This window comes from Hemicordylus capensis, chromosome 4 (assembly GCF_027244095.1).
Source record: "Hemicordylus capensis ecotype Gifberg chromosome 4, rHemCap1.1.pri, whole genome shotgun sequence".
NCBI classification, from domain to species: domain Eukaryota; kingdom Metazoa; phylum Chordata; class Lepidosauria; order Squamata; family Cordylidae; genus Hemicordylus; species Hemicordylus capensis.
In genome coordinates this window covers 56,817,698-56,832,904 of record NC_069660.1, presented here as the reverse complement: position 1 = coordinate 56,832,904, position 15,207 = coordinate 56,817,698, and the positions used below count along the sequence as shown (strand labels likewise).

General features: G+C 44.4%; 1 protein-coding gene across 7 annotated transcripts in view; it reads left to right on the top strand.

The window, feature by feature from the left end:
• Nucleotides 1–15,207, top strand: part of MAGI3 (membrane associated guanylate kinase, WW and PDZ domain containing 3) — a 340,723-nt gene that overhangs the window by 1,037 nt on the left and 324,479 nt on the right. The window lies entirely within an intron of this gene.

Genomic DNA, 15,207 nt, shown 5'->3' with positions numbered 1-15,207 from the left:
CACATCACCCTACCTCTGCCATTCTACTTCTGCACTTCCTGGAACACTCATCTCTGCCTATCCAATTCTTGGCCTTGCTGTCTCATATTAATTTCTCCTTCTCCATACAGCTGTCTCCCATTTCTGCCCCCCCCCGACCATCCCATTGTCTCTTCTCCCCCCACCCCCATAAAGATACATCTGCTAAATCCTTTCCCTGAGCAGACCTGACCCTTCCTGTTTATTCCAGGATCCACCTTCCGCTCCAGTGTCATTACTCCAATGCTCTCACTTTACAAGAATTGCTTTAGGTTGGAGAAGGTTGGGAGGCTTTGCAGGTTTGATTGGGTTTGTGTGTTGTTCAAATGAGGTCTGTTGCTCTGCACAACATTAGATATGGTAGTCATCTTGGTAGTTGCAAAGTGCTTGGCTTTCTCTACCATTGGGCTAATTGTCCTCTGTCATTAGCTATATTGCTGAATGCTGGCAATCTGAAATACTTGACTTTTGACACAGTTTCTCTTAATCTTAATATTAGTGGTTTGGGATTCTTATTCCAAACAATATTATGATCTGGTTCGAAACACATTGTTGCAAGTACTTGAGCACATCCTACTTCTAGATTTGCCATAGTGCATGCTTTTCTGTGACCTTTGGGTTTTGCCATTCTTTTTCAAAGCTGGAGGGGAGAGCTTTTATCTGCCTGCATGTTTGGGGGAGGGGAGCTGTTGTAATTGTACTTCATGCTTGAGAAAACAGGTTCTTGCATGTTTTATCTGTGGTGTAGACCCTGCAGCCCTTTTTAGTAGGACAGATACGTGTTACAATAAGCTTCTAGCCTTATATCTGATTTTTAGTGTTGAACTGATTTTCATCTACTGGTATAATAACTTAGTTGTGTGATTAACCTCCTGTTTCAGCTTTCCCTTTGGCATTCATAGCCAGTGATTTATCTGCAAAGTGAGTTGTTTGTATATGCTACGAGAGTGAAGTTTATAGAGCACCAAGGTTTACTGAAAGCTAATATTACTCTTGGGGAAGATTAGTGAATGAACATTATTAAAATCTATCATTTAAGCTAGTTGTCTGCTTGTCATAGGTAGTTCACTATTTATATAAAATTAGCATTTCTACATGGTACATGAACAGCAGATGGAGGCTAGAATGGTGATCCTCCTGTTCTTCAGTCGCCTGAAAAGAGTAAAAGGCTGTTCATTAACAAGACAGATCCTGACACATCTGTTTAGAACACTTGTGTACTCACAAGCAAGGTTAAATCCAGATGCCAGAATTTGTTTGTTTGGTTTTTTAGGACAGCCTTTCAGTGGGGATCTTCTGTATCTTCAGTGAGACTTTGTCTTGACATTCCTTCTGCCATTTGGGGGTTGGTATTTGATTGTATTCAAATGACATCACACAGACTTACAGTTTATATAAATACTTGTTCTATCTCTTTATATGTATAAACTACATTGTTAGTGTATTTTGTACTTCGAACCTATACACACACATACCCCTTGGTATTTGCGGGGGTCAATTTCCCACAATTACTATGGATAACGAAATCGCGAATACCGGGGCATTGAAGTCAATATGATCACAGGGGTTAGGTTCCTGGAGGCCCAAAAATCTTTCATAAAATGGTGAAAAACAGGCAAAAAACACAATACTGTGCTCCACGGGCCTCCAGCAATGCCCCCCAGAAGTCCCATTTTTACCATTATTCAATTATTTTTCATGGGGTGGAAAGGGTTTGTTTTATCAGAAAGGCTTCCATGCTCAAAATGGCCAGAAATGACCTCCCAGATCATTTCCGGCCCTACCTCCAGCCCGTGGATACATGGACTTAAACCCCCCCCCCCCCATTTTTATACCCACGTATATGCCAAGGTCAGATGTTGGTTTCCCGACTGCGGATTCACAAACCTATGGATGCTGGATCAGCATGTAATGAGGTACTGCTGTATAGGTTCAAAGTGTTGTTTTAGATCTGCCTGTTCTCAATTGGGTTATACTTGCTCTGAAAGATCAGGTATGTAGCTTGGGAGTGCTCCTGGATCCAAAACTTCCTCTGGTACTCGGGCTCAGGCAGTGGCCAGGAGCACTTTTTATCAACTTCGGCTGATATGTCAGCCACGCTCATATCTAAAGGTAAACAGTAGTACCTCAAAACAGTAGTACCTCTGCTGGTGACCTCCAGGCTTGACTACTGTAATGCATTGATTTGTAAAGAATTGCCCTGGCTACCAATATGTCTCCCAAGCGAAATATAAAGTGCTGGTCATTACCTGTAAAGCCCTGAATGGCTTGGGTCCAGGGTACTTAAGAGACAGCCTTCTTTGTCATGAACCCTACTTCCTATTAAGATCATCTGGGGAGGTCTGGTTACAGTTGCCACTGGCTCATCTGGTGGCGATTCGGGGCCGGGCCTTCTCTGTGGCTGCCCCAGGACTATTGGAATGAACTCCCTATCAAACAAGAGCTTTTCCATCTCTGATTGCTTTTAAAAAGACCCTTAAGACACTCCTCTTTTCTCAAGCTTTTAATTCATATTAATTTTAACTTGTTTAACTGTTCTTATCCTGTGAAATTATTTTATGTGTGAATTGTTTTTATTCTGTGGAAGTGTTTTATGTTGTGTTTCTATATTGTAATTTGGATTGTGTACACCACCTAGAGAGGTATGTTTCAGGTGGTATATAAATATGATAGATAGATGAAAGTACAAAACACAATATCAATGTAGTTTTTAATAATAAAAACCTGATGCCAGGTTCTATTAGTATAAACTTACAAACATAAAAAAGATCAGTGTCTGTTTGTTCACACTTTCAGTAATTGAAACAAACCCTGTGATGCCCAACATATTTCTTGTGGAATTGGCAGAATCTTGGAAGGCCTAATTAAGAACTTGTTTTGTCTGTGAAATATGCAGGCATGTAGCAGTATCCCTAGGGCAGCAAAATAATTCTCTAAATTCGAACAGGATAGGTATTAATACTGAATGTAAGAATGTGCGACTTCTATTTTTCTTTCATCAGAGCTTATATGGGAAATGAGATTTTTCACTTAATTTCATAAGCTATTGTCTAATCTATTAGGCATTTTGTCTTTTGCCTATATTGTATAGGTCTTCAGTTTGATACAGCAAAATACAATAATAGAACTTAACCTTGAGGTAAGATGGCTTGTAGACCACCTAATGGCACAGCGGGGAAATGGCTTGACTAGCAAGCCAGAGGTTGCCGGTTCGAATCCCTGCTGGTGTGTTTCCCAGAATATGGGAAATCACCTACATAGGGCAGCAGTGATATAGGAAGATGCTGAAAGGCATCATCTCATACTGCACGGAAGGTAGCAATGGTAAACCACTCCTGTATTCTACCAAAGACAACCACCAGGCTCTGTAGTTCCCAGGAGTTGACACTGACTCAACGGCACACTTAACCTTTATGATGGCTTGTGATTATTTTCAGGCCTGAAAAGATATTTGCACAATGATGCATAATCAATGTATAGTGAAACTGAGAGCACAATTTTTGCTAGAAGTTAACATAAAGAAAAACTTGGGAAAGTCACTGTAATTTATTTCTCTTCCAAGTGGTCTACCTAAGCTTTTACTAGTGTTTATATTCTTTATGAAGGAATATAGAAGGCTAAGTGAGAATGCATTATGTTCTAATAAAAATGTCTTAAATGAATGTTTTGGCTTTCGTTACCAGAAAACACTTATATTAATGTCAAAAAATACCCATTGCTGACATGGAATAAACACTGGTTATGAAATTACATAATTATCTTTGTGCGTGGCCTGAAACTAGTGCAAATGACTGCAGTGACTCATAAGAACATCTTGAATTTCTGTCAAGTTCATTTTTCTGATGGAAGTCTCATCTTGCCTTGATGGTGTTAATTTGTATGTATAGAAGATATCAAATAATTGCATTAATTACTTAGCCTCACTAGTATGTATTTCAAATGTCAAGTTATTGCTAAGCACTACTACTTGCAATCATACAGGCTAATGATTTACAATTGTAAATTTGAGGCTAATTATAGATGTTCTTGTACAGCACAATATGAATATTAAGCAGAGAAAATTTTGACTGACTGAAATTATTACATGATACAACTCAATTTTGGTAAAATGTACTCTCCATTTGTGTTTAATATAAATTTGGCATCCACTTCGGTTGTTATGTAGTGTTATACCGAGCACCTTGTTGCCCTGGAATCCCTAACTGAGCTGATAGAGGTGCCCGGGCTTTTGGTGTTGGGTGACTTCAATTGTCTTGTCTGTCTATCATATTTCTATACTGCCTGATATGTACATCTCTAGATGGTGTAAAAAATTTAAAATATTTAAATGTCACAGATTAAAATACATGACACTAAAAAAATAGAATAAAATAATTATTAAAAGAATGTTTTTAACTTATTAAAAATTCTAATTAAAAGCCTGCGAGAACAGGAGAGTCTTGAAGTTCTTCCTGAAAACAGAGGAGGAGATGCTCTTATTTTAGTAGGGAGCATATCCAAAGCCCTGGGCAGCCACAGAGAAAGCCCGGTCATGAGTAGCCACCAAACAGGCCAGTGGCATCCGTAACCAGACCTCTCTAGAAAAACATAACAGGTGGCAGGGTTTATGACAAAAGAGGCACTCTCTAAGATAGCCTGGACATAAGCCATTAAGGGCTTTATTGGTAAGAAGAACCAGCACTTTGTATTTCACCCGGAAACATATCGGCAGCCAATGAAGTTCTTTCAGAACTGGTGTTATGTGGTCCCTTCGTGTTGTCCCAGAGACCAATCTGGCTGCCACATTCTGTACCAAATGTAATTTCTGGACTGCATACAAAGGCAGCCCCACGTAGAGTGCATTACAGTAGTCAAGCCTGTAGGTTACCAGCATATGCACAACTGTTTTAAGGTCATTCGCCTCTAGAAACGGACGTAGCTGATGTATCAGCTGAAATTGATAAAAGGCGCTCCTGGCCACTGCCTCAACCTGAGAAATCAGGGAGATCTTTGGGTCTAGGAACACTCCCAAGATGCATACCTGCTCTTTTGGGGAGAGTGTAACCCCATCCAGAGCAGGCATATCTAAACCATCTCTCGGGTCCCGGCCGCTCACAGTCAGTACCTCCGTCTTAATTGGATTCAATGTCAGTTTGGCTATCCCTCATCTAGCCCATTACCACCTCCAGGCAGGCATTTAGGGAAGATATGCTATTTCTTGATGAGTTAGGCATGGAGAAGTAAATGTGGGTGTCATCAGCATATTGATAATACCCAGCAGCAAACCTCCTGATGATCTCCCCGTGGTTTCATGTAGATGTTAAAAAGCATTGGAGACAGTATGGAGCCTTGTGGAACTCCACACTTCCGCTCCAGCTTAGCAGAACAACAGTCTCCAAGCAACACCATCTGGAATTTGCCAGAGAAGTAGGAGTAGAACCACTGCAAAACAGTGCCACCCAATCCCACCTCCCTCAGGCGGTCCAGAAGGATACCATGGTCTGTGGTATCAAAAACTGCAGAGAGATCGAAAAGGATCAGCAGAGTCACACTCTCTCTGTCGATAGCCAATTGGAGATCATCCATCAGGCCGACCAAGGCAGTCTCAACCCCATAGCCCACACGAAAGCCAGTTTGAAATGCTTTGAAACTAGCTTCATGGTATACTGAACAGCTATGGGAGCTGAAGTAGCAAGGGAGAAGACTAGAGTGTAAGTGGAGGAAGACTTGACCTGAGTCCGATAAGACAATGCACAAAGGCCATTTGAAGGCTTATTCTGTGAAAATACGTGCAGTGAAGAATCGATTCTATTCTTCATGTATTGTGTCCGTGAGTTCACGTCCAGCAGAGTTGTTCAGAGTTGTTGGGGGATTGACTCAGGTTCCCTCTTCTCTGAATATAGAACTGGATTTTTCATTATCACACTGTGGTGCTTTTAACAACTTTTGTGAAGATAATCTCTTGCATTCGAGCTGACTTGGACTCTACGGTTATGGCAGGGCCAACTGCAGAGGTGTCCAATATCTCCTCTGGTTCAATCAGAATGGATCAGTTTCAATTTGTGACTTCTGAGAATGTGAACAAACTCCTTGGAAGTGTTTGGCCTACCGCTTGTCCTTTGGATCCTTGCCCAATGTGGCTGATAACATCTAGCAGGGAGGTTGTTAGAAATGGCCTAGTTAACGTCATTAATGTCTCACTGAGGGAGGGCAGGATGCCTCCATATTTGAAGGAGGCAATTGTGAGGCCTTTGCTTAAGAAGCCTGCCCTAGAGCCCTCGGTGATAGATAATTATAGGCCAGTCTCCAACCTCCCTTGGGTGGGCAAGATAATTAAGTGTGGTAGCTGATCAACTCCAGGAAGTTTTGGATGATACTGATAATCTAGATCCATTTCAGACTGGCTTTAGAGCAGGCTGTGGGGTGGAAACAGTCTTGGTCAGCCTGATGGGTGATCTCTACCAAGGAATGGACAGAGGGGATGTGACTGTGTTGGTTCTTTTGGAACTTTCTGTGGCTTGGGGGATTTGGGAATAGGTGGCACTGCTTTGCTGCGGTTTGTTTGTTTGTTTGTTTAATGAATGAATTAATTAAATTAACTAACTAATATATTTTTATACTGCCCAAAACCTACATCTCTGGGCAGTTTACAACAAGATAAAAACCAATATTAAAACATTAGTTAAAAACAAAAACAAGAAATTTAAAACACAACAATTTAAAATGTTTAAAACAATATTCTAAAACAACATTAAAAACAATCAAAACAGTATCCTTTAAAAGCCTGGGTGAACAGATGCGTCTTTAAAAACTTTTTAAAAATTGTCAGAGATGGGGAGGCTCTTATTTCACTAGGGAGCGCATTCCAAAGCCTCGGGGCAGCAACGGAGAAGGCCCGTCCCTGAGTAGCCACCAGATGAGCCAGTGGCAAAAGGAGACGGACCTCTCCTGATGATCTCAATGGGCGGCAGGGTTCATAACGAAGAAGACGTTCTCTTAAATATCCAGGGCCTCAGCTGTTTAGGGCTCTATAGGTTATAACTAACACCTTGTATTTGTCACGCCCTCGAGCTCCGACAGCGAGGAGGAAGGGGAAGCTATCAACTTTCCTGCTGATTGAGGAGTGTCTGAGGGGCAGAGCCCGGCTGTCATCGTTCATGAAACGGCTGTGGTAGATCCAACTAATGATTTAGAGCAGGCACGGCAACCTGAGTCAGCAGAAGGCGTGAGGGACCAGTCGGAAGAACAACTATGCAATGAAACACTGACACCAGAACAACGCAGGCGCACTAAACTCAGGACGCAATTAGAATCTATTAGAAGAAGCAAACGCCTCTTGCTGAAGGCTGATAAGCCGTGAATTATTGCCAGCTGGGAGCTGTCGGCTTCCACTATAAATCCTGTCACCAGCCGTCTACTCCTTGCTGAAAAACAACGTACGTCATTCAGTCAACTGCGTTCAGCCAAGCCGTGAACTTCCCTGGCATTTGGCCAGACCTTGACAGTATTTTGCCCGGAAACATATTGACAGTCAGTGTAACTCCTTCAGTACAGGAGTAATATGGTCTCTCCTAGATGACCCGGAGACCAGCCTGGCTGCTGCATTCTGGACCAACTGTAGTTTCCAGACTACGTACAAGAGCAGCCCCACATAGAGCACATTGCAGTAATCCTGTCTGGAGGTTACCAGGAGATATACTACTGCTTTGAGGTCATCTATCTCAAGAAATGGACGCAGCTGGCATATCAGCCGAAGCTGAAAGAAGGCACATCTGGCCACTGCCTCAACCTGGGACACCAGGGAGCGACTTGGATCCAGAAGCACCCCCAGACTGCGTACCTGTTCCTTCTGGTGAAGTGTGACCCCATCCAGAACCAGCAGATCAAAATTGTCTCCTGAGTTTTGACCCTGCACAATGAGTACCTCCGTCTTATCTGGATTCAGCCTCAGTTTATTATCCTTCATCCAGCCCATTACTGACTCCAGACAGGCATTTAGGGAGCTTATGCCCTCTCCCCATGATGCTGACATGGAAAAATAGTTTTGGGTGTCATCAGCATACTGATAACACCCTGCACCAAACCTGATGATCTCTCCCAGAAGTTTCATGTAGATGTTAAACAACATCAGAGACAATACGGAGTCCTGAAGGACACCATACAAAAGTTCAGATTTTGAAGAACAGTAGTCTCCAAGGGACACCATCTGGAAGCTGCCCAAGAGGTAGGAGCGGAACTACTGCAAAGCAGTGCCTCTCACTCCCAACCCCCTCAGACGCTCCAGAAGGATACTATGATCAATAGTATCGAAAGCCGCTGAGAAGTCCAAAAGGACCAACAGAGTCACACTTCCTCTGTCAATTCCCAGTTGGAGATCATCCATCAGGCTGACCAAGACAGTCTCCACCCCATAGGCAGCCCGGAAGCCAATTTGAAATGGGTCTAGGTAATTAGTTTCCTCCAAGACTGTCTGGAGCTGGGAGGCCACCACCCTCTCTCACTTACCTTGCCCAGCCACAGAAGGTTGGAGACAGGACTGTAGTTACTCAACTCTGAGGGATCCAAGGTAGGCTTCAGAAGTGGTCTAGTAATTGCCTCCTTAAGACAAGGAGGCATCTTACCTCATCAGATAAACATTTATAATCTCTATCAGGCCTTCTACAACAACTGCCCTGCCCGATAGTATAGGCCATGTCGGGCAAGGGTCAAGAGAACAGGTGGTAGGCCGCACCGTTCCAATCAGCTTGTCCACATCCTCAGGAGTCACAAACTGGAACTGATCCAACCTAACCACACAAGAGGAGTCGCTGGACACCTCTACATCAGACACTGAAGTAATTGTGAAGACTGAGTCTAAGTCGGCCCAAATATGAGATATTTTTCCCACAAAAAAATTCATTAAACACATCACAGCGGGTAATCAATGGTTCCAGATTCTGCTTCAAGGGAGGAGGGGCACATACTAGTCCTCTCACAACCCTGGACAACTCCGTCGGACGTGAACTTGTGGATGCAATACAGGCAGAAAAGAATAGCTTCTTTGCTGCACATATCGCCTGAGCATAGGTCTTCAAATGAGCTCTATGTTGAAATCTGTTGGATTCAAGCCGGGTTTTTCTCCACTTCTGCTCCAGTCGTCTACCTCGCTGCTTGAGCCCCTGTAGTTCTTCCGTATACCAAGAGGCCAGTTTTGAAGTGGGTCGGAGAGGACACTTAGGAGCAATCATGTCTACTGCCCTGGTGAGTCTGCTGTTCCAATTCTCCACCAGAGCATCAACAGGATCACCAGCAGAGCCAACACTAAATCCCTCAAAGGCTTCTTGGAATCCTATTGGATTCAATAACCTTCTCGGGCGGACCATCTTGAGGCAGTAATGGGCTGAATGAGGGAAAACAAACTGAAGTTAAATTCAAATAAGATGGAGATACTGATGGGTGTGAGGTGTGTGTGTCAAGATCTGATAGATGGTTTAGATCTGCCTATTCTAGATGGGGTCACACTTTCTCTGAAAGATCAGGAATGTAGCTTGGGAGTGCTCTTGGATCCAAAACTCTCTCTCTGAGAAAGTTTTGGATAACAATCTCTTTGTTTGAGGCCATGGCCAGGAGCGCTTATTAGGTTTGGCTCATATGTCAGCTATACCCTTTCTGTAAGTATATGACCTTAAAACAGTGGTGCATATGCTGGTAACCTCCAGGCTTGACTACTGTAATGTACTCTATGTAGGGTATGTAGTCCGGAAACGACAACTGGTACAGAATGAAGTGGTCAGGTTGGTCTCTGGGACAACCCAAAAGGACCATATAATACCGATCTTTAAAGTATTGCTCTGGCTGCTGCTATGTTTTTGAGTGAAAGGAACATTGGTCTTTCCATGAAGGCTTCTTTTTCTCTGTGTATGGAGCTTCTCATTGATGGGTTGTACAGCATGCTTGCTCGAGAGACAGGACTGGACTTTTGATCAGGCTAGCTTCCTTCCGCCGGAGGGTGTCCTATCCCAGTTCCGGGACTGAAGTGAAGAGTGGCACTATGAAGAGTAACAAGGCCAAGACAACAGAAGAAAAAACAGCCAGAAAAAACGAGTTAAACCTCCCACTGGAATAGAAACACTTACTAATTTAGTAGCCCCAAACAGCAGAGGAAGATCTATTTCTTGAATCCCTAGGAGCTGACTCCACCCAAGTATACCCAGCTGTAAGTTACTAACAATGGTTATTTACAACCTGAGAGGCTCTATGAGAGGTAGGCCTCTGCTGATAGTCAGAGACAGCCACCACCGTAACGAGGACCTGACCTTCTGGGGTAGTGGAACTTGGTGGATTCCGGCCATGATACGATCCTGATATGGTAGCAGGAGCCACTGCAAGGGGTGGGAATGCTACCTTGCTCAAGGTGTGCATTCCATGCAGGCCACCATAGACACTAGAACCTGTGCCAAGAGCATCAGATCCGCCGATGGTGACTGTAGGAGAGGACAAATGAGATCCACAGTTTTCACTTTTCTCTCCTCTGGCAGATAGCTCAGACCACGATCTGTATCCAACACCGCCCCTAGGTGTTGAAGGACCTGCGATGGAATCGGGTGACTCTTGTCTACATTGATCATGAACCTGTGATTCTCCAGACACTGTACTGTGAGGTTCACCGCCTCCTGGGCCTGGGTTCGAGATGAAGCTCTGATCAGAAGGTCGTCCAAATAGGGGTAAATGTTCACCCGCTGCAGGCGTAGACTGTGACCATGATCTTGGTAAAGGTCTGAGGTGTGGAGGGCAGGCCAAATGGAAGCACCCTATACTGGTAGTAAAGGCCATTGTAGGCAAATTGCAGGAATCTCCTGTAGAACTGATTGATTGGAACGTGAAGGTATGCTTCTGCCAAGTCCACCGAGGCCAAGTAATCCCCTGGGCGAATAGCCTCCTTGATTATCCTCAACAACTCCATCCTGAATTTCCTTTTCCCTATGAACCTAATTTAGGCACTTGAGGTAAAACACAGCCCTCCAAGACCCATCCTTTTTGGGTACCACGAACATTAGCGAATAAATGCTGCAACATTATTCTGTCGAGGGAACCTGTTCTATTGCTAGAATCTGTTCCAGATGATGAATGGCTTGCATCTTTCTCAGATGTTTCTCTGCTTTGTTTGACTTTGGTGAAATCTGGAAGTGATCTGGTGGAGAAGAAACAAGATCCAAGGAGTAGCCGTTTGAAATTATGTCCAACACCCAGTGATCCTGGGTGGTGTACGTCCAAGTGAGGACAGACTCCAGGAGCCTGTTTCCCCCCCCCCCGAACTGTCATTGTTATTTGGGAAACTGGGTGTCAGTGTAGAAGGCTCTAGACCCTTGTGCTCTTGCAGGGTGCCTATAGCGCTGCCTCCACTGAGAGCACCCAAATCCTCTGAAATTGTTGCTTCGGAAGTCTCTGGACTGACCTGATAAAGAGTTTCCATGGAACTGTCTATGGGAATGAACGGATGACTGATAAGGGTGAAATGACTTCCGAAAATCCCTTCTAGTCGAAGGCATAGCCTTCTTGTCCTTAGTCTCAACTAGGACTGAATCTAAAGCTGGTCCAAATAGATTGGTACCAGCAAAGGGTGAAGATGTAAGGGCCAACTTGAACTTAGCGTCCACTTGCCAAGACTTGAGCCAAAGGGACCACCTTACCGCGAACCCCAAAGCCATAACGGCCTTCTCCGTTGCTGCCCCGAGGCTTTGGAATGCGCTCCCTAGTGAAATAAGAGCCTCCCCATCTCTGACAATTTTAAAAAAGTCTTTAAAGACACATCTGTTCACCCAGGCTTTTAACTGATATTGTTTTAATTGTTTTAATGTTTTTAGAATATATATTTTTAAAAAATATTTTAAATTGTGTTTTAAATCTCTTGTTTTTGTTTTAAACTAATATTTTAATGTTGTTTTTATCTTGTTGTAAACCGCCCAGAGATGTAAGTTTTGGGCGGTATAAAAATATGTTATATAAAGTAAATAAATAAAATAACCCGGGATGCTTGCTGAATGTAATCCAGGTTTGAGTCTGCTATAAATGCAGCCGCCTTAGCCATTTTATTTATGCCTTGACTGAGCCTTATATTCTCAGGTGAGACAAGTTGACAAGCTCTTTAGCCCACAGAATAGTAGCCCGAGTAAAAATTGAATCCATGGAGGCTGCCTTTATTACTGTCGCTGAAGCTTCATGTACTTTTTTCAATAAGATATCACATTTCCTGTCTTCAGGAAACTTCAACAGATCTTGTCCCTCAGGATAGATCCAGACACCATTTGTGCCACTGGGGGGTCAATACGGGGCACAGCCAGTAATGAGGAGACCTTTTGACTGAGTGTATAATGCTTCCTAGGGAAGCTGCCCACAGGTCTAGAAGAGGCAGGCTGCTGCCATTCTGCCATCGTAACCTTACGAAGCAGTGCTGGGAATGGAATCACAGCAGCAGCAGATGATGGAAAAACATTCTGATCTAAGTCTGGGACATTCTGTGGCACCTTTGCAGGCGCTACATCATTAATAGCCCATTTTGCTTTAGCAAGCAAGACCTCAAAGCTGGCAGTAGAAAAAAGGCATGCAGAAATGGATGACTGCTGCTCAATCTCCTCACCATACAATTTCTCCTCCTGCTCCTTGTCAGACTCGTTAGGTAGCAGAGGTTCAGGTGAAACTTGTGAAGACTGCAAATCAGGAGCCGGTCTCAGAGGGATGAGATGGAGGGGTGGGAGAGGCATAGCAGGAATAGGTGTGGGAATCAAAGGAATAGATGGGAGGGGGGCTGCCCAACAGGTAGAGCTGGTAAAACCGGCAAGGGAACATTAAGAGGCTGAGGCAGAAGAACGGTCACCGGCTGCCTTATAGGGCGCTTAGGTGGGACCCTGATGAAGAGGAACCACGGGGTTTCCTATGGTGTTTGCGCCCCAACCTCCTAGGAGCGAACTTGCCATGCCCAGATATAGGGATAGTCTGCCTCCTGGGGCTTGAATTGGCGAAGACGAGGACAAGGGAGCCCTGGGATGCTTGTCCCCCTGGAGACGAATTGCAGGCTCGGCAGGTTGTACGGGAACAACAATTACAGGCAGTAATGGAGGGCAAGTTACATTAGTAGCATTAGCTAGGGGCAAACATTCCTGCCTAAAAAACTCCTTCAACCACCCAGTCACGTCGGAGGGAATTAGCAGTGCCCCATTACTCATGGGAGTTTGTGCACCCAGCGGCTAGGGTGACATCGGAGGTGACGGCGCCTCATCCTCCTGCACAGTAGGCTGTGGATTCGGCGGAAGCTCTGGCAGATTTGGGGGAAGTGCGGGGGAACTGTGCGGACCAGCCGATTCTCCCTCAACTCCTCTTGCCAGCATGGATGCCAGGAGATCACCCACCAGGTGCTGGTTATCCTTTCCTTTATTCTTCTCCTCCCCTTCGTGCCGTGGCTTGGTTTTGTGGCAGACATCTTTATTGAGCAGACGCTTGCTGAGGTTCACAGAGAGTTGGGACCTCTTCCTTTTCTTTTTAAAAACATCCTCTTGCACCCTGAGGTGCTTGGACCTTTTAGGCCAATCCTGATCCTTGGAGTTGGATCAGCCTCCAAGGAAGGAGCAGTCAGTTTGGCGGGAATGAGCTGCATCGGAGGAGAAAGCGACTGTGAAGCAGCAGCCTTGGTAAAGCTGATTTTCTGACCCAAGTGAGGTTCCTCTGAGAGAGAGCCTACTAAAATGTGTTCTGTGTGAGCCAATTCATTACAATCTCAAATATGGCAATTTAGGTATATAAGAACGAAAAACCTAAGGCAGCTCCCTTCCCACCCTCGCACAATCTCAGAGAAAGGGGGAGAAGGGAGGCGCAGACACAGAAAGCTAAATCGATAGACAAAGGAAGTCAAATGAACTTAGAGAGAAAAATATAGGATACAGCTAGCCTGAAAAGCTTAATATTTATTTATTTAATGCATTTTTATACCGCCCTAACCCAAGGTCTCAGGGCGGTGTACAACAAGTAAAAACAAAACATTAAAATCAATTAAATATTAAAAACAGCTTAAAACAAATCAATAAATAATCCAGAAGTTAAAAAATTATGACGTTAAAAAGCTAAAAGGCCTGGGTGAAAAGATAAGTTTTTAGAGACTTTTAAAAAGCTGCTAGAGATGGGGAGACTCTTATTCCCACGGGAAGCGCATTCCAAAGTCTCGGGGCGATAACAGAGAAGGCCCGTCCCTGGGTGGCCACCAGAACACATGAAGGTAGCCACAGATGAGCCTCCCCTGATGTACGCAGTGGATAATGGGGATCATGCAGAAGATGCTCTCTTAAATACCGTGGGCCTAAGCTGTTTAGGGCTTTATAGGTTATAACCAGCACTTTGTATTTTGCCCGGAAACTTATTGGCAGCCAGTGCAACTCCTGTAATATAGGAGTAATATGGTCTTTTTGAGATGACCCAGAGACCAACCTGGCTGCCGCATTTTGTACTAATTGCAGTTTCCGGAATACATACAAAGGCAGCCCCACATAGAGCGCATTGCAGTAATCAAGTCTGAGGCTACCAACAAGTGTAGTACTGTTTTGAGATCATGAACCTCAAGAAACGGACGCAGCTGGGGTATCAACCGAAGCTGATAGAAAGCGCTTCTGGCCACTGCCTCAACCTGGGGAACCAGGGAAAGGTGTGGATCCAGAAGCACTCCCAAACTGTGAACCTTTTCCTTCTGAGGAAGTGTGACCCCATCTAGAACAGGTAGATCAGTATCGCTTCTCTGGTGACGACCCCGCACAATAAGTAACTCCGTCTTGTCTGGATTCAGTCTCAGTTTGTTATCTCTCATCCATCCCATTACTGCTTCCAAGCAGGCATTCAGGGAGGATATGCCTTCTCCTGATGATGTTGACATGGAGAAATAGATTTGGGTGTCATCAGCATACTGATAACACCCAGCACCAAATCTCTGGATGATCTCTCCCAACGGTTTCATGTAGATATTAGAAAGCATTGGAGACAGTATGGAACCCTGAGGGACCCCATATAAAAGCTCAGCTTTTGAAGAGCAACAGTCTCCAAGCAACACCATCTGGGATCTGCCAGAAAGGTAGGAGCGGAACCACTGCAAAGCAGTGCCTCCCACCCCCAACTCCCTCAGACGTTCCAGAAGGATACTATGGTCGATAGTATCGAAAGCCGCCGAGAGATCCAAAAGGACCAACAGAGTCA